Genomic DNA, 21,021 nt, shown 5'->3' with positions numbered 1-21,021 from the left:
AAATTGTATCTGTCTTTACTGTTTAGTATGCCACATTATCCAGACAGGCCTTAGTTCTTCAAAAGGTGAAATGCAGCTGAAGATTTAAAGGGTATTTTGGTGGCCAAAGGAGAGCTTAATTTGACTAGCATGAGTTGTTACCATATGCAGATAACATACAAAATAACTGTATAGTGGACATACTATTTTTCTTAAATCCCTTAATGCAGTAGATAGCATTATCTAGTAAATTTTAATTCTATATACAATTATAAATTATACTTTAAAACAACTCAGTACAATGCCTTATTTGGGTATTCAAGACAGGACAGAAAACAAGGATAATGGCTTAGCAGAAATTTATGGAAGTTTTTTTTTATTAGTATGGAGTTTATGGGAGAACTCTGCTTATTTTTAATAACGCAACAACTGTGTTTGCTACAGGGCTTGTGTGGGCTACAGCATCCCATCTCTACTCCTGTGCCTACCGCAGTTGCGGCCGCTAGTTCCTTTCCCTGGCTGGTTGCTACTTCTTGATGGGTGACATCAGACACATGGGCTCAGCTCGTGCCTCTTTATTTTATCTTCAGTATAATGGCACCCGAATGCATCATGATCATGAATTTCTTTATTTTGATATACATTTTCTAAAATAGTGGATAAAGATTAACTCAGTTAATAAAGTTGCTTTGGAAACAAGGAAAAAACCGAGAGCCCAATCTGGTGTAGTATGTTAACGAAGAATGAAGAATGTATGTGTTTTAAGATTATACTCACAAACACGGGTCACCGCACAGGCGACCACTGGAACAGCAGGTGGGGAGAATTATAACCTGACCCCACTCAGGTCTAAAAAGTCGCTCTCTATAGACAGGAAAAAAGAATTGGGGATACACCCCTCCACCAAGGGTGGACTAAGTATATGAGTAAACAAGAGTAATAGAGGCGCCAAAGTAGGATAAAATAATTAAAATCAGTCTAAAAGGAGGGACATGGGTGGATTCACCTCCCTCAGGTATAACAATGACCAGGCCGAGTTTAGCCGTTAAAATCAATTTTTGGAGATTGTTATGAAATAAATATAGTTGTAAAATTAACGGCTAAACTCGGCCTGGTCATTGTTATACCTGAGGGAGGTGAATCCACCCATGTCCCTCCTTTTAGACTGATTTTAATTATTTTATCCTACTTTGGCGCCTCTATTACTCTTGTTTACTCATATCAGTTAATAAAGTTGAACATTATTATTATTATTATTATTTATTTATAAAGCTCCAACATATTCTGTGGCGCTGTACAATGTAAGAAAACAAACAAGGGGTATATAATGATACAGACAATGATATACATCAAATATGGACACTAATACAAAATACAGAACTGGTGATTACAATAGCAGATGTAACATGATGACTAAAATGTATAAATGTACAACAGAGTGCAAGCAATTAATATAACATTCCAAGACACAAAAGGGTGAGAACCCTACCCTTGCGAGCTTACAGTCTAAAGAAATGGGGTGGAAACAAGATATTGACACATTTTACATGTGACACTATCTTCTCAAAGTTAGTATGTTCTCCTTGCGCATGCATGAGTTTCCTCCGGGTACTCTGATTTCCTCCCACATCCCAAAAACAGTAAGTTGTTTGGCTTAAAATTGGCCCTTAACTATGATGGACATATAAGTACTGTAGGAATTAGATTAAGAGCTCCTCTGAGGGACAGTTAGTGACAAAATTACACTTACTTCAAGGATTATTAGGAACACCTGTTCAATTTCTCATTAATGCAATTATCTAATCAACCAATCGCATGGCAGTTGCTTCAATGCATTTAGGGGTGTGGTCCTGGTCAAGACAATCTCCTGAACTCCAAACTGAATGTCAGGGAAAGAAAGGTGATTTAAGCAATTTTGAGCATGGCATGGTTGTTGTTGCCAGACGGGTCGGTCTGAGTATTTCACAATCAGCTCAGTTACTGGGATTTTCACGCACAACCATTTCTAGGGTTTACAAAGAATGGTGTGAAAAGGGAAAAACATCCAGTATGCGGCAGTCCTGTGGGCGAAAATGCCTTGTTGATGCTAGTTTCAAGCTGATAGAAGAGCAATGTTGACTGTAATAACCACTCGTTACAACCGAGGTATGCAGCAAAGCATTTGTGAAGCCACAACACGCACAACCTTGAGGCGGATGGGCTACAACAGCAGAAGACCCCTCTGGATACCACTCATCTCCACTACAAATAAGAAAAAGATGCTACAATTTGCACAAGCTCAACAAAATTGGACAGTTGAAGACTTGAAAAATGTTGCCTGGTCTGATGAGTCTCGATAGAGTGTCAATTGGGCATTGTTTAAATGCCACGGGCTATCTGAGCATTGTTTCTGACCATGTCAATCCCTTCATGACCACCATGTACCCATCCTCTGATGGCTACTTCCACTAGGATAATGCACCACGTCACAAAGCTCGAATCATTTTAAATTGGTTTCTTGAACATGACAATGAGTTCACTGTACTAAAATGACCCCCATAGTCACCAGATCTCAACCTAATAGAGTATCTTTGGGATGTGATGGAATGGGAGCTTCGTGCCCTGGATGTTCATCCCACAAATCTCCATCAGCTGCAAGATGCTATCCTATCAATATGGGCCAACATTTCTAAAGAATGCTTTCAGCACCTTGTTGAATCAATACCACGTAGAATTAAGGCAGTTCTGAAGGCGAAAGGGGGTCAAACACTGTATTAGTATGGTGTTCCTAATAATCCTTTAGGTGAGTGTATAAAGCACTATTGAAGGTGTCAGCGCTATATAGATACTATAGTTAAGATGGCTGGATAGTGTTGTGGGCTCTGAAATAGGAAACCTGGGTTTAAATCTCAGCTCTTCCTATTTCAGTAAGCTAGCATCTATTCAGTAAGGAGTTCTTGGACGAGACTACCTAACATTGCTAATGTCTACTGAGTGTTCTCTGGTGGCTGACTTGCAAGCAAATCTGCTCAGAAAGGAGAAAAGCACTATACAAATACTGAAATTATTATTATTATCACAGTATAATAATCACAATAATTATACATCTAAAGTATGCATTTATCATGTTATTACAATAAAATGCAGGGGATAACAGCCAAACTTTCAAAGATAACAAGACAAAGAGCCAATGGTCTTGTGTACTTTGTTGAATAATTATATGGAGGATCAGGAAAATGTATTTTAATACTTTAATCAACTTGTGAGTAAAAGTGATTCTAACTAGTCAAAATCTTGATACTTTGTATGTTGGTTCTTCACAGCGTGGAAAAATGGATGTATTAGTTTGTGATAAAGATAGCAATACCAGGCTTTTTAATTGGAGGGCATTATCGCACTGCATTAGTTCAAAAGTTTGCTGCTCTGCAAAGGATATGGCGAATCAGGGATCACCACTATCCTTTTGAATGCACCATGCTCCAGGTTGTCAAAATATGATGCACAAACCCAAAGGAATGTTTCTTTTCTGTACAGGGGTACTTGTGTGTATCACAGTAAACCCATTTTAATAAGTTTTCCATTTTAGAAATGCTAAATCCCATAAATCAATGCATTTCTACACTGCACTGCTAATAAGTGCATATGTGTCAAAGGGTTTCCTATACAAGGGTATTCTCACTAAGTCCTACTGGCTTTCATAAGTGGCTACATAGTGTGATAATGTTTTGTCAGCTATGCTATGAATATTAACCAACATTTGAGAAAATGGTTCAGAAAGATAACTTCTCGACTTCCATTCAATCTCTGTGCAAGGGTGCAGGAACAGAAGCCACTCCTTCAGTATAGATAAAAATTATTTTATTATAATTAATCATTTTATTATAATAAATTATTTTTTATAAGTATAAATATATATAAGTAATAATGAAATATTTTGTTGTTGTTGAAAATCCATACAAACAGCACAGCAGTGGGTTTTAACGTGAACCTGGGGTAAGAAAAAACTGATGAGATAAACAATTGGATCTATCCTTCTACACCTAAAATGTACTTTATTTTTAGATACCCCAGTTTTATTTTATGTTTACAAACCTAAAAAGTTAGATTTCATCTTTTATTGTCTCTGCTTAATAATATATGAACTATTGATCTTTTTTCTCTACCCTCTGTACTCAGAAGCTGTTCACTTCCAGGAAAGAGTTTTATGGCTGTAATTCCTAATCAGTGATATCACTTGCATACCTTAATGTTAACTCTTTCAGGCAGAAAAAGGAAAAAAAAAAGGAAAACAGCCCAGTTATTTGTATGCTTGGCACTGTACATTTATGTGTACATTAGTATGAGTTCCCAATTGCCTGACTGCTGTATCCTGTTTCGTGACTTCTCACTTCCTACAACTCAACAGGAATAAAACTAAGCTTATCGTGTTTCTGCTGTCTGTATTCACCTCTCTGCTGAATATAACAATAAATGTTAATAGCCTAGGCTCTTCTTCTTTTGTTTCTTCTAAGTTGACATACAGTATATTTTGTCATATTGTGTGAATTCACATATGGTAAAGCTAAAAACACATTTTTTTTATCAAACATTTTGTTAAATGTCTATTCACAGAAGCTGTTACCACATGGAAAACTACATTTGACAACTTGTGAGGTAAATTATCATCTTGTGCGGTAAAACAACTGAGATGTTCTGCTGTCAGTAAGATAACAAACAGCCATTTGTGAGGTTATAGAAGGGTGTTAAGAAGGAGAGAGAAGGGGAAACAGAAAGTAGGGAAAAGAGGAAAGTTAAGTAAGAAAGATAATGAAAACATTTTTCCCTCTACCTTAACGTTTGTTGTAAAACACAAATCCACGATATTATTGTGTAGTAATTAAAATGATTTATGTGATTGGCTTCCATTGTACATGCACTGCAATATTCCATAAAATACCAAATGAAATACAGCATGAGCTAAAAAAACCTTTGTGAGTTCTCATACAGTTTTGTTTGTGTCATAATCTTAGTGAATACTCAAAACTCCGCCCCCCCCCCCCCCCCCCCAAAAAAAAAAAAAAAAAAAAACCTGCAGGAGGCAATTACCAATCTTTTTTTTTTTTTTGTTTGTTTGTTTCTTTTTTTTTTCGAACTCAGCTCTGTATTTATGCTACCAGACTCAGAAAATAGGCTTCATCGTAAACCTCTTTATGTCTGGTAAATCAGTTTGCATCATAGTTCGACACTCTTCATATACTTTTTTATTTTATCCGTATACAACAAATGCATATTAAAGTTACAAACTATATATACAAACCAAACAAATATTCTTTTACAACCCAACCCACATGTTCAAACCGATACATACTCCACCCCCCCCCATATATCCCACCATACATCCAAGCCCATCTGTACCTTCATACACCCATAAATACAAGCTCCTATACCCACATACACACATATTAACCTAGTCACTCCCCTCTAACAACCAAAACATTCACCCCATTCACCGAGCTCCTCGTCAGCCAATATTACTTATATGGGTACCAATCCCATCTAAGGCCCGATATACATTGTACGACCCCCGGCATGACCCAACCCCACCTCCACCCACGACCCAACCAGACTCGTCATCCCCCGACCCAGACCCGATCAGAACCCGCCCACCACCGCGAACAATGGCGAGTCGGGCCGGACCGAACCCCGACCGGACACACAAAACCCGATCGGACGTGGCGGACCGTATCGGCCTGCATGCAGAACCGCAGTCAAAAAAAAATACGGAAAATCGCGCCGCACAGCCTTCAGCCTGCTAATCATAGCACATAGATATGCTTCCCAACTGCCCACCATGGATTCCACTACCTTCTCATTTTATATTATATCTTCTCTTTCTAACAATCTGCCCCTACCACTAATTCCATCCACCCCTTTTTAAGTTTCCCCAACCAATTCTCATCGAGCTTTTGTACATTATGTATTTCTCCTTCTACATCAGCCACCTCCTCCCAAAAGACAAACATATCCGCCAGCCACTCCGATATTTTAATGGGGTCCTTACTTTTCCATTTCTTAGCTATGATATTACCGGCAACCAATAAGCCGATTTCTCTCAATTCTTTTACTAGCATATTACTTTCAGAGTCCACAATTCCAAAAACAGCCTCCATTTGGTCAATCTGGATATATTTTCCCAAATGCTTACCCCAAAAAACCTCTAGTTCTCCCCATAGACCTCTTACCACCGGGCAACTCCACCACATATGTATCACATCGGCACCCCCCTGACCACACCGCCAACATTGATTCTTTCGGTTCCCTGAAAACCTTGCCACCTTGGCTGGTGTAAGATGCCATCTAGCCACGGTTTTATATTGGGTCCATTGTAATTTTCTAGAAGGATATTTCCAAATTATATGAGTCACCTGATTCCACCTATGTTCATCTAAAGGAACTCTCAGATCTTCCTCCCATTTTTCTCGCCATTTTGACACTCTATCACAGGTGTTATCCTGCATATATTTATAGCATCTAGATAAAAAAATTTTTGGTTTCTCACTCATGGCAATCCATTGTTCAATTATATTTAACTGCTTACTAATACCCTTTCTTTCTAACTTTTTAATAAAATTGCTTATCTGTAGTTTAGCCCACGATGATATCTCCCCATTGGTACCCAATATCCCAGTTATTTTTAAGTCCCTGTTTCCTAGGATATCTAAAAGTCTAATATCAGAGCTGACATTATTGACTCTGAACCAATCCTTATCCAGTGCAGGCGGGAAATCCTCATTTTGTCTTAGTGTGACCAATTGGGATAGTCCAAAGTCATAATTCCATCTTTTAGCATTTCATATAATGTTCTAAGAGTTGGTTTAATAATGGGGTGTGAAGTTTTATCCAATAATACTTTTATATTATCTAGAATCCAGGTATTTACCGTTTCTAAGTTAACCTCTTCCCCTTCTACCTTTATCCAAATTTTTCCACGAGCAGATGGACAGCACCATTCTACTATTCTTGTGATGTGGATGCATTTATAATAACCCAATACATCTGGTTCCCCCAGTCCCCCCAACCTTTTTCCTCTCCTTAAGTAGTCATAAGCTATCCTATGCTTTTTATTTGCCCATATAAAATTCTGAAAAATATTTCTCCATTCTTGGAACCATCTTTTCGGAAGGGCAATTGGCAAACACTGTAGAACATATAGTATCTTTGGCAAAACCAGCATCTTAATGATATCTACCCTGGCTAGTGCTCCAAAACATGGCCGATCTGCCGATCTCAATATTGCCCTACCGTCTGTGATTAACTTAGGGAAGTTAACGTTGTATAGATCCTTATAGTCACTACACAACTCAATTCCCAAATATTTAATTGATCTTTTACACCAGACCAGATGTTCAGTTTTCTGTAACATAGATTTTGTTGTTTCGGAGCATCCGATATTCAGTATCATAGTTTTCCCCCTATTGATTCTAAAGTTAGAAAAATTACTAAATTCATCCAGTATTTCCAAAACTCTATGAAGGGACACTGAGGGATTTAACAATGTCAGCAGTAGATCGTCTGCATATGCGAGAAGTTTGAGCTCATAATCCTTAATAGGTATACCTTTTATAAGCTTCTCCTTTTGAATTAATTTGATCACCGGTTCCAAACCGAGATTAAAAAGAAGGGGGGACAGTGGGCAACCCTGCCTCACTCCATTCTTTAATTTAAATTCTTTTGCCACCCGGCCATTCAGCCTTATGCACGAGTATTGATTTCCATAAAGTTTTTTAATTCTGGAGATAAAGGAAGTTTCTATCCCAAATTTTCTTAGAGTACTAAATAAAAAATTTCTTGATATTCGATCAAAGGCTTTCTCTGCATCCACTGTTACCAAAATACCCTCTTTTTTCCCCTTTTTACATTCGTGCATAAAACCTACAGCCGCGTAGACATTTTCTTGTATTAATCTTTTTTTTCTAAACCCAATTTGTTGTTTACCCAATAACTGTTCCACAGTATTTTCCAATCTTGTTGCCAATATTTTGGAGTATATTTTAACGTCTACGTTAATTAGGGAAATTGGTCTATACTGGCTGCATTTGTCAGTGGATTTCCCCTCTTCCGGTATCAATGTTATAAAAGCTTTGTTTGATTCTCTGGAGAAGGTGAATTTGGAATCTTCAGAATTTACTAGACTGCAGAATATAGGGGCCATCTCTTCCCAGACTGTTTGATAGAATTCAGCTGTATACCCATCCGGGCCCGGGCTCTTACCTTTTTTTAGTTTTAAAACTGTTTCTTTGAATTCTGATTCAGCAATGGGTGCCTCCAACATCAACCGCATGTCTTCATTAATTACTGGTAGTCCCACCTTATCAAGGAAAACATTCGGCTCTAGGGTCGAATCGTTTTCTAAGTTATATAGTTTTTCATAATAGTCGGTAAAAATTGCACCAATCTCTTCAGTCTTAGTATGAAGATTCCCACTGTCATCCCTAATCTTTTCAATAAAATTTTTCTTATTCCCTTTCCTTAGATGTTCTGCCATAAACTTACTCGAACTATTGATATTTTTTTTAAAAAATAACTTTTTTTTTTATACTCTTGGTCACAGCTTTTATCTAAGATTTGGTTAAGCTTTATTTTAATATCGTTGAACTTTATTGTATTTTCCATCAAGGGACAGACCTTCAATACTTTATTTGCCTCTTCCAATTGTGTAATTAGTCTATCTGTTATGAGTTTTTTTTCTTTAATCTTAGTACTCTTAATCGCAATCAATGTACCTCTTATGACACATTTCAGGGTGTCCCATAGAGTAGTTGGGGAGATCTCTGGTGACACATTATATACCAGAAACTCCTTTATACTCGCTGATAGTTTATTTTTAACCGCCTCATCCTCCAGTAATGTTGAATCCAATCTCCACAGTCTATCCGAGGCGGGCTCTGGTCCCACTTCCATAGTCAGCCAGATTGGAGCATGATCAGAGTATGTTATCAGGCCGATTTCAGTCCCCCCCACTCTCCCAATCTCCTTCTGGGGTATTAAAAAAAAGTCGATCCTGGAGGCGGTCCCATGCCTACTGGAAACAAATGTGTAATCTCTCACCTGTATATTCTGCAGTCTCCATATATCTACCAGTTCTAGTATTTTAATTCTGTCCGTCAGCCTTTAAAGCTCCTTGTCCGATATACAGCTCCCTCCCCTTGAAGTGTCATAGCGTGGGTCAATAGCTATATTAAAATCTCCTCCAATAATTATCGTTCCTATTGTCACTTTCTTCACCTTCTCCAAGAAATTTATTATAAAATCCACCTGGTTTACATTTGGTGCATATAAATTGGCCAAAGTAAATTTCACACCATTAATACATCCTATCACTATTAATTCTCTTGCTTCCTCATCCTTAATCACTTCATCAATTGTCACGGCCAATTTAGAACTAAAAACAATCGCCACCCCCCTAGCCTTTTTCTGATTATTCGAATTGATAACCCATTTTTTATATCTTTTATCAAAAAATTTGGGCAGTTTATTAGTTTTAAAATGAGTTTCCTGTATAAATCCTATGTCTACCTTTTTACGTATCAGTTCTTCAATAATTCTTCCTCTTTTACAACCTGAATTAGCCCCTTTCACATTAATAGATTCAAATTTAATTGTATTCATTTTATTAATACAAAATCCTTTAAAATTAGTTGTGACCATGGTTGGTTAGCCCAGCCTGGAGATATAATACCTTCTACCTGTACAACAATAATAATCGGCTGACAATCTTCATTTGAACACAACCCATTCATTTCACATACATCCCTCATATATCCATATCTGGAAGGGCCCAACTCACACATTTTTTGGTTGGCCCTTATTTCCAGGTACTCCTCTTGGTAATTCACTGGGGATTACCAATGGAGAGCCGGAGTCTCGGAAACCCAATCCCCCACGACTTGTGGTAACGCTTTAAGTAACATCTCCCTATATTTTAGCCTAGAGATTCCTCCCAACCAGCAATCTGTATGTGGGATAGTCCCAGATCTTCCAAAAAGGGGGTCAGAGATTCCCCATCCCTCAGGATTTTGGTTTTGTTGTTGACTGTAGCAATTAAGCTGAGGGGAAAACCCCATCTATATGTCCCTCCTTTCCTCTGAATTTCTTCCCGCAATGGTTTCAAGAGACGTCTTCTCTCGATTGTCCTCATCGAGAGGTCCTGAAATAATTCAATATTGTGCTCTTGGTATTTTATTGAGGTCATGATTCTTGCCTTTTTCAAGATTTTTTCTTTTAGTGCAAACAGATGCAATTTACATAATACATCCCTGCTCCTATTCCGCACGTCCCCCTTTTCCTTACCTACTCGATGTACTCTCTCGATTATTATTTCTTGCGGGGCATCCTCTCCTAGTATTTGCTTAAAAAATTCTATAGTTATTAACTGGAGATCTTCAGATTTTATCTGGGCCGGCATACCTCTTATTTTAATATTGCTGCGTCTGCTGCGATTCTCTAGGTCATCTACCTTACTGTTGATTTCCTGGGCGCGCTTTCTGTATTTCTCCAGTGCTATCTCCTGGTTGAATATTTTAGCATTGGCTGTATCCATTTTAGTATCTATTCTCTGAATTTCCTTAGTTAGATTTTGAATTTCTTCCCGAATTGGTTTAATTTCGAGGGCAACCGCCTCTTTAATGCTTTCTTGTACAGTGGTGACCACTGTCTGTTGCAAGTTCTAAGCAAAGACCTCCATCAATTGCATCATCTTAGTTTCCAATCTTTCTTCCATCCTCTCTGCTAAGACTTCTCCAGACTCTACTGTATTCATTTGTGTTTGGCTCAGAGACTGTGGGCTCTGCTTCCCCTTAATCGTATTGGTTTGTTGGTGTATCTCCGATATTCGTTTTATATGAACTGATATGTCCGAGGGGGTAACAGCCCCATTTGATGCTAAAATTTGCGGCTCCTGTTTCCTAGGAGTATTTATCATATTACGATCTTCTTCCATAACCAAAGGGGTCTGTATTACCTCAGGCTTATTGGCTCCTACTTGGAATCCATATGTTGATAGACCGTTATTTTTTTCGTTTACATTCAGTTTTCCTCGGTTTCTCGTAGATGAGGCCATCTGCCTATACAACTATAACGCTGTGACCAACCTAGGTTAGGAATGTCTCCTTTTACACAGATCCGTTCAACACAGTATATGATGCAACATATAACGTATAGTAAGTACAGTAGATTTGGCCCCACCTTAAATTTCGACAGGCCATGACATATCAATGACTGTAATACATAAACATCGTGTTCAGCAGCACTACGTCTCAGTCTGCAATCTGCAAATACACATCCAAGTATAGCTTAGCTTAGCTAGTCTGATAGGTAAGGCTCAGTTATTGCTCAGACCGGTACACTCTAGCACACTGTATGATGCAGTATAATAAAAAAAATAAAAAAATAAAAAAAATAAATAAATGCAGAATTCTCGGTTGACAATGGCACCTCAGCGGCAGTGCATAGGCAGTGCATAGGATCAGTAGTAATGCTAATATCAAAATGTGTGGCCAGATTTCACTTCGGTGGTTTAAGATATATAACCTATAATGGATACAGTAGATATAGCACAGTAGATATAGCACAGCACAACAATCCCAGCAGGTAATAAAACATCAATGGCAGTGGCGTTTCAGCACCAGACTAGGCAACATTATCTCATAATATTATATCATAATTGCCGTTTTGCATATGGCTTCATACAGTACACTTTGGCGCACTTTGGCGAACTTTAGCGCAGTCTATAACGCAGCAGATAACATAAGATGCACATAACAAGCAGCTGCACCGTAGCACCACAGTAGTATATTAGGCAATATATTAGGCAGCAGTACACCAGATTTGCCATCAATCAGTACATCAAACTTTTCCCAGCATATGGCTCGGCATATAACATAAATCGGCTCAGCATAGGATATTGGATGAGAGTTACAACACAGTTATAATACAGTTGTAGCAGCAGCACAAGCAGTCTCAGCAGCAGCTCAGTGATGGCCAATTTTCCTTAGGGTACTTAGGGTACATCAGCAGCAACAAAAGAGCCAAAATAGACCAGACTTAAACCAAACTTCCGCACCACAAGCTCCTCTGCTTGCTTTGCCCGAGCTTTGCTTTGCCTAAGCCTCCGGCCCACACTCCTCTGCCTGCTCCTCAGGAATCCCCAGGAATCCCACGTGACTGTCCCCCAGAGCTACTGAGCTACTGAGCCTCTGTCCCCGTCTCAGCCACCTCACCGTTAGCCTTCATCTTCCTCTTGTGGTGCTGTGCCATACCCTCATGTCTCCATAGGCATCACCCTCGAGCCCTCCGGATCCTCCGAGTCTTCCCAGGTCCTTGCAGGTCCTTGCGCCAGGTCCTCACAGCTCTCAGCTCTGCTTGTTGCTAGGCAGCCGCCTGTGATTTTCCAGCTTGTGAATTTCAGCGGCGATTTTTCAGCGGCGGCGATGCGGCTAGGGCTGACTGTGATCAGCTGAGAATTTGTGGTTACCTGGCCACCAGTATCCCGCTACCAGCATCCCACTGCCTATTGCCCGTCACACGCCACAGCCTCCACCGCTACAATGCCTCAGGCTCCAGGCTCCACACTTCAGGCTCCATACGCTACAGCAGCAACAGCTGCTACACCTCCCACAGACGTCATAGGAAGGGTCCCCCCGGACTCTGGACACTGGACACTGGACACTGAATCACATCACGTGTCTCTCCTCCTCCTCCGCAATTACCAATCTTGAATTGAAGCCAATGTATCATTCACAGTGAAATGTATGTTGTCTACCTACTATGTATCATATAAAAATGTCTGTGTTTGTATGTATCCATGTTTGTTTCCTACTCTGTACAATGACATGGGAGATAATGGTGCTACTGTATATGAACCAATAATAAGGTGTAGGTGGAATCCATCCTGAAAATGTTTCAAGTAAGTCTGTAGAGGCTGGACAGTGCAATGGCAGTTAATGTTACCTTTGGCAATTTATCTACAGTGGTATGTCGAGAGAAAATACGTATTTGTCTACTTAAATAAAGTAAAAGTAAAATGCAACCAAAGCTTTATTAACTAGTCTTTCATGCAGATTGATATGTCAGGGATTGCAGAGGCCTCTGTGAGAAAACGCGGAAAAGCCGCCACGGGTGCTCAAAGCAAGGCGGCTGATTCCGTGTCTAACGCGGCGGTTTGCACGCATAAGCCTACATCTGTCAGTATGGCTGAACACGGAGAAACCGCTGCATGCTCGGATAGCGGTGTGGCTGGTTCCGCGTCCAGCACAGCGGATGCATTACAACACGTCTGGTGTGGCTGGGACTGATAGTCCACACAGGTTCAGAAGGACGCGCACGCGCTGAGAGGCAGAGCTTTTATGACAGCCAGAAGGGTGTCAGCTGACCAAGCCAGTCAGCTGACAATTCTATCAGTTCCCTTTGGTCCAGCACTTAGGGGAGGCGCTGGAGAGCGCTTTGCTATATATACTGGGTGCTGGTCATTTCTCTGGTGTCTGCCGTTGCGATCACTACGTGGTAGCACTCAGACTTTTTTGTCAGTATCTGTGTTATTATTCAGACTAGTTCCAGGGTGTTGATGACTATGGAGCTCACACCCAAGACTAGGAATACTGTGTATTATCTGTGTTATCATTCAGACTAGTTCCAGGGTGTTGATGACTACGGAGCTCACACCCAAGACTAGGAATTAGCTTACCATCCTGTTATACTTCAGACTAGATCCAGGGTGTTGATGATCAAGGAGCTCACACCTAAAGACTAGACATTGTTGATTATTTGTTATGACCTTCTGCATTTCCTTACCTCTCTTTTGATCTCTGATTTGGTACTTCGCTATATCTGATACTCCGTTGCCAAACCTTGCTTGCCTTAGGATTCTGAATCAGTCTCTTCCTCTGTATCTGATCTGTCTGTCTGTTGCCGACCTGGCTTGTCCGACCTCGAGAACTATCTCCTCTGTTTAGAGATAGTTCACAGATCTGTCAGTGACACTCCACCATTGGTGTCACTCACACTCTGGTCCTTCCCATTCTCAGCCTGACTCCTCCCCTTGGGGAGCCTCAGGCTATTGGAAGGAGCCTGTTCTTTTGGCAGTATCTCTTACTGCCTTGCACCCTCTAGACGGGTGCTCTCCTCAAAGTATTACTGTTGCACCAAACACTCATATTACTCAGGTGTCCAGAGGTTAGTGATATATCTGATTATCGGTGATACTGCAGATCATCAATATTCGGGTATATATCTGTATTCTTGGTGATACTGCAGATCACCAATAATCAGACCCTCTCTGTGTTACACCGATCGTTACAGAACGGCAGACCAAATGCAAATGGACGCACTCACCAGCCGTCTGGGCACACCTACCACTTTGGTGGATAACATCAACCAAGTGCTGGGTAGTCACTGGGCGTTAATTGACACTTTGTCCGGGTCTATACAAACCCTCCAGATGGCTGTGGATGAAGTACGATCTCCTCCTAGCACAGACATACGTATGCCTGTACCTGAGAAATTTTCTGGTCACAGATCTGACTTCCGAAATTTTAGGAGTAGAGTGTTATCATACTTTGAGTTGAGACCTAAATCCTCAGGAACTATGGCCCAAAGGGTCACATTTATTAAAACTCTGTTATCAGGTGATTCTTAGACCTGGGCGTACAGTCTGCCTGCCGGAGACTTAGCCCTAACCTCTGTGGAGGAATTTTTTAAAGCCATGGCTATAATTTACGATGATCCAGACATTGCCTCGACTTCTGAGCGGAAGCTCAAACTGTTACGTCAAGGCAAGAGTCTGGTTGAGGAGTATGCTGCTGAATTTAGGAGGTGGTCAGTATCAGCCAGGTGGGACACCTTTGCCCTTTTAGATTGTTTCTTATCAGGGTTGTCAGATGAGATCTCCGATCTTATGTTAAGTCAGCCTGAACCGAAGTCCATCGATAAGGCCATTTCATCGGCCATTAGGATAGATCGTCGGCTGCGCTATCAGAGACAGACCCGGGGTAGAAACCATGTGAGAATGGTATCCCACGCTGCGCCCCCTGTGACTCCGCCTCCTCCCGCTTCGCCTCCACCTGAACCAATGCAAATTGGCCGGTCAAAGTTGTCTCAAGTAGAGCAGAAATGCAGGATATCAGAGCAGCTTTGTCTTTATTGTGCAGAGGGGGGTCATAGAGTACAGAATTGCCCTAAAAAATTGTGAAACGCTACTGCCTAGGAATAGCTGGGGGTAATACCCTAGGCGCGCAATTTTTACCCCTAGATAATGAACGGTTGCTTCTTCCTTGTAGTATTTCATGGGAGGATAAGTCTGAAGTCACTGAAGCCTTCATTGACTCAGGCTCAGCGGCTAATTTTATGGATTACGAATTTGCAAAAAGATTGGGTATTCCGCTCACCCCGGTAAAACCACCTATTCAAGTTACGGCAGTGGATAATTCCCCTCTTCAGGGTAACAGTCCTCTGTCACAGACTCCAGAGGTGGGAGTCACTATAGGGGTGCTGCATAGGGAGAATTTGCATTTTTTTGTGTTACACATGACAACCTCCACGATCATTCTTGGCATGCCTTGGTTACAACTTCACTTCCCTCAGATTAATTGGGCCACTGGTCAACTAACGAGCTGGTCGTCCCATTGCTTTCATCATTGTTTAGTGAAGGTAACCTTGGGCCAGACCAAGATTCACATGGAGGGAGTGCCGGATCAGTATTCTGATTTTTCAGACGTGTTTTGTCCTAAATCAGCCGATAAACTTCCTCCACATCGCCCTTTCAATTGTCCCATCGATCTCCGGTCTGGTTGTATGCCCCCTAGAGGTCATCTCTACAATTTGTCTGGGCCAGAAAAGTTGGCCAAGCAGGAGTACATCCGTGAAAATTTAGCTAAAGGGTTCATTCGCCCTTCCCGGTCACCTGCTGGAGCAGGTTTCTTTTTTGTAAAGAAAAAAGACGGAGGCCTACGGCCATGCATTGATTATCGGGGTCTGAATAAAATCACAGTAAAGAATCGCTACCCTTTACCTTTTATAGACGATTTATTTACTCAGATCACCAATGCTAAGATTTTCTCAAAATTGGATTTGCGGGGTGCATACAACCTGGTGCGGATCAGAGAGGGCGATGAGTGGAAGACGGCCTTTAACACACCCGATGTGCATTACGGGTACCTGGTGATGCCCTTCGGGTTGTGTAACGCTCCGGCCGTCTTTCAGGAACTCATTAATGAGGTGTTCAGGGAGGTTTTGGGTAAATTTGTCCTGGTATATCTGGATGATATACTAATCTTCTCAGTTAACCTCTCAGAGCACAGGGCTCATGTCAGATTTGTGCTGCACAAGCTAAGACAGAACATGCTTTATGCTAAATTGGAGAAATGCATTTTTGAAGTAACATCTGTCGCCTTTCTGGGGTACATAATTTCTACCTCGGGCCTTTTTATGGACCCTGCCAAAGTCTCTGCTGTCCTGGAGTGGCCTCAGCCAGTAGGACTGAAGGCTCTCCAGAGGTTCTTAGGGTTCGCAAATTACTATAGAAGGTTCATAAAGGGGTACTCCACAGTCATTGCACCCCTCACCAGTCTCACAAAGAAAGGGGCAGATGCCAACCGCTGGTCCCCCGAAGCTTTGGCTGCTTTTTCCACTCTGAAAGAACTGTTTTGTTCTGCACCCATTTTGAGACACGTTGACACATCCTATCCCTTTATCGTAGAGGTGGATGCCTCAGAGGTCAGGGTGGGGGCTGTGCTGTCTCAGCGTTCTGGGTTGCAGGGAAGATTACACCCATGTGCCTATTTTTCTCGTAGGTTTTCACCAGCAGAGAAAAACTACGATATAGGCAACAGGGAGCTCCTAGCCATTAAATTGACCTTTGAAGAATGGCATCATTGGCTAGAAGGAGCAGAACATACGATTACAGTTTACACTGATCACAAAAATTTGGAATACATTGAGGGGGCTAAGAGATTGAGTCCCCGTCAGGCTCGATGGTCACTGTTTTTCTCGAGATTCAAATTTGTAATTACGTATACTCCGGGTAGTAAAAAACATTAAAGCAGATGCTTTATCCAGATGCTTTGAGCCAGAGACAGCACAGCCCTCAGACCCAGAGACTATTATCGCACAGAAAGTGGTATTGGCAGCCACAGAGACCTGGAAGAACTGGATGGAGACTTTAAGTCCCTTCCAGCAGGAGGTTCCTGAGGGAAAGCCTGAAGGGGTCATGTTTGTACCATTGCCGTTTCGTCTCCAGATATTGCAGATGTTCCACTCCCACAAAAATGCTGGACATCCTGGGGCCACCAGAACACAGGACCTTGTTGCTAGGTGTGCTTGGTGGCCTTCATTGGCAACTGACTGCAAGGAGTATGTGAGAGAATGTGCAAAATGATTGGGTCAAGTTCTTGCCGTTAGGAGAATTTGCACACAATAATTTAAAGAGCTCTTCCTCTGGATTCTCTCCATTTCAGGTGGTAACTGGAAAGTTGCCTAAGTTCTCCCCACTGCCAGTAACTTCCACTCCGTTTCCAGCTTTGGAGGCTTGGCAAAAGTCATTTAAGAACATTTGGGGGATCGTGAAAAAGAATCTAGAGAAGGCCTTTCAGAGCCAGAAAGGTCAAGCTGACAAGAAACGTTCCATAGAGTGGAAGTTCCGGCCAGGAGACTTGGTCTGGGTGTCCACTCGTCATTTGACTTTAAAACAGCCTTCGCCCAAGTTAGGACCCAGATTTGTGGGCCCTTTCCCAGTAACCAGGAAAATCAACAATGTTACTTATGCCATTGATCTTCCTGCCAGCATGCGTGGTGTAAGATCGTTCCATGTATCCCTGCTTAAGCCAGCAGTGCATGTAGGTTCCACTCCTCCTCCCCCTGTGATGGTGGATGACCAACCTGAGAATGAAGTGGAAAAGATTTTAGACTCACGTATTGTACAGAACTCAGTACAGTATTTAGTTCACTGGAAGGGTTATGGTATTGAGGAAAGAACATGGGTACCTGATTGCCGCATGCATGCGGATGAATTAAAGAAGGAGTTCCACGCCCTACATCCTGAGAAGCCGGGTAGGAGCTGTCCGGAGTCCACTCCTCAGGGGGGGGGTGTACTGTGAGAAAACGCGGAAAAGCCCCCGCGGGAGCTCAAAGCAAGGCAGCTGATTCCGCGTCTAACGCGGCGGTTTGCACGCATAAGCCTACATCTGTCAGTATGGCTGAACGCGGAGAAACCGCCGCATGCTCGGATAGCGGTGCGGCTGGTTCCGCGTCCAGCACAGCGGATGCATTACAACACATGTCTGGTGTGGCTGGGACTGATAGTCCACACAGGTTCAGAAGAGGCAGAGCTTTTATGACAGCCAGAAGGGTGTCAGCTGACCAAGCCAGTCAGCTGACAATTCTATCAGTTCCTATTGGTCCATGACTTAGGGGAGGCACTGGAGAGCGCTTTGGTATATATACTGGGTGCTGGTCATTTCTCTGGTGTCTGCCGTTGCGATCACTACGTGGTAGCACTCAGACCTTTTTGTCAGTATCTGTGTTATTATTCAGACTAATTCCAGGGTGTTGATGACTACGGAGCTCACACCCAAGACTAGGAATACTGTGTATTATCTGTGTTATTATTCAGACTAGTTCCAGGGTGTTGATAACTACGGAGCTCACACCCAAGACTAGGAATTAGCTTACCATCCTGTTATACTTCACACTAGATCCAGGGTGTTGATGATCAAGGAGCTCACACCTAAAGACTAGACATTGTTGATTATTTGTTATGACCTTCTGCATTTCCTTACCTCTCTTTTGATCTCTGATTTGGTACTTCGCTATATCTGATACTCCGTTGCCAAACCTTGCTTGGCTTAGGATTCTGAATCAGTCTCTTCCTCTGTATCTGATCTGTCTGTCTGTTGCCGACCTGGCTTGTCCGACCTCGAGAACTATCTCCTCTGTTTAGAGATAGTTCACAGATCTGTCAGTGACACTCCACCATTGGTGTCACTCACACTCTGGTCCTTCCCATTCTCAGCCTGACTCCTCCCCTTGGGGAGCCTCAGGCTATTGGAAGGAGCCTGTTCTTTGGGCAGTATCTCTTACTGCCTTGCACCCTCTATACGGGTGCTCTCCTCAAAGTATTACTGTTGCACCAAACACTCATATTACTCAGGTGTCCAGAGGTTAGTGATATATCTGATTATCGGTGATACTGCAGATCATCAATAATCGGGTATATATCTGTATTCTTGGTGATACTGCAGATCACCAATAATCAGACCCTCTCTGTGTTACACCGATAATTACAGAATGGCAGACCAAATGCAAATGGACACACTCACCAGCCGTCTGGGCACACCTACCACTTTGGTGGATAACATCAACCAAGTGCTGGGTAGTCACCGGGCGTTAATTGACACTTTGTCCGGGTCTATACAAACCCTCCAGACGGCTGTGGATGAAGTGCGATCTCCTACTAGCACAGACATACGTATGCCTGTACCTGAGAAATTTTCTGGTCACAGATCTGACTTCCGAAATTTTAGGAGTAGAGTGTTATCATACTTTGAGTTGAGACCTAAATCCTCAGGAACTATGGCCCAAAGGGTCACATTTATTAAAACTCTGTTATCAGGTGAATCTCAGACCTGGGCGTACAGTCTGCCTGCCGGAGACTTAGCCCTAACCTCTGTGGAGGAATTTTTTAAAGCCATGGCTATAATTTACGATGATCCAGACATTGCCTCGACTTCTGAGCGGAAGCTCAAACTGTTACGTCAAGGCAAGAGTCTGGTTGAGGAGTATGCTGCTGAATTTAGGAGGTGGTCAGTATCAGCCAGGTGGGACACCTTTGCCCTTTTAGATTGTTTCTTATCAGGGTTGTCAGATGAGGTCTCCGATCTTATGTTAAGTCAGCCTGAACCGAAGTCCATCGATAAGGCCATTTCATCGGCCATTAGGATAGATCGTCGGCTGCGCTATCAGAGACAGACCCGGGGTAGAAACCATGTGAGAATGGTATCCCACGCTGCGCCCCCTGTGACTCCGCCTCCTCCCGCTTCGCCTCCACCTGAACCAATGCAGATTGGCCGGTCAAAGTTGTCTCAAGTAGAGCAGAAACGCAGGATATCAGAGCAGCTTTGTCTTTATTGTGCAGAGGGGGGTCATAAAGTACAGAATTGCCCTAAAAAATTGGGAAACGCTACTGCCTAGGAGTAGTTGGGGGTAATACTCTAGGCGCGCAATTTTTACCCCTAGATGATGAACGGTTGCTTCTTCCTTCCTTGTAGTATTTCATGGGAGGATAAGTCTGAAGTCACTGAAGCCTTCATTGACTCAGGCTCAGCGGCTAATTTTATGGATTACGAATTTGCAAAAAGATTGGGTATTCCGCTCACCCCGGTAAAACCACCTATTCAAGTTACGGCAGTGGATAATTCCCCTCTGCAGGGTAACAGTCCTCTTTTACAGACTCCAGAGGTGGGAGTCACTATAGGGGTGCTGCATAGGGAGAATTTGCATTTTTTGTGTTACACATGACAACCTCCACGATCATTCTTGGCATGCCTTGGTTACAACTTCACTCCCCTCAGATCAATTGGGCCACTGGTCAACTAACGAGCTGGCCGTCCCATTGCTTTCATCATTGTTTAGCGAAGGTAACCTTGGGCCAGACCAAGATTCACATGGAGGGAGTGCCGGATCAGTATTCTGATTTTTCAGACGTGTTTTGTCCTAAATCAGCCGATAAACTTCCTCCACATCGCCCTTTCGATTGTCCCATCGATCTCCGGTCTGGTTGTATGCCCCCTAGAGGTCATCTCTACAATTTGTCTGGGCCGGAAAAGTTGGCCATGCAGGAGTACATCCGTGAAAATTTAGCTAAAGGGTTCATTCGCCCTTCCCGGTCACCTGCTGGAGCAGGTTTCTTTTTTGTAAAGAAAAAAGACGGAGGCCTACGGCCATGCATTGATTATCGGGGTCTGAATAAAATCACAGTAAAGAATCGCTACCCTTTACCTTTGATAGACGATTTATTTACTCAGATCACCAATGCTA

At 42.2% G+C, this 21,021-nt stretch overlaps 1 long non-coding RNA gene across 1 annotated transcript in view; it reads left to right on the top strand.

Annotated features, from left to right (window-relative positions):
* The window catches only part of LOC137517573 (uncharacterized), an 82,515-nt gene that overhangs the window by 10,862 nt on the left and 50,632 nt on the right, over positions 1-21,021 (top strand). Inside the window, exon 2 of the long non-coding RNA XR_011020574.1 lies at positions 4,570-4,611. This is a non-coding gene — a long non-coding RNA (uncharacterized lncRNA). The remainder of the gene's footprint in view (positions 1-4,569; positions 4,612-21,021) is intronic.

Source organism: Hyperolius riggenbachi, chromosome 5, assembly GCF_040937935.1.
Source record: "Hyperolius riggenbachi isolate aHypRig1 chromosome 5, aHypRig1.pri, whole genome shotgun sequence".
In the NCBI taxonomy this organism is placed as follows: domain Eukaryota; kingdom Metazoa; phylum Chordata; class Amphibia; order Anura; family Hyperoliidae; genus Hyperolius; species Hyperolius riggenbachi.
The sequence above is the reverse complement of the archived record's forward strand: the minus strand, read 5'-3'. Positions and strand labels throughout refer to the sequence as shown.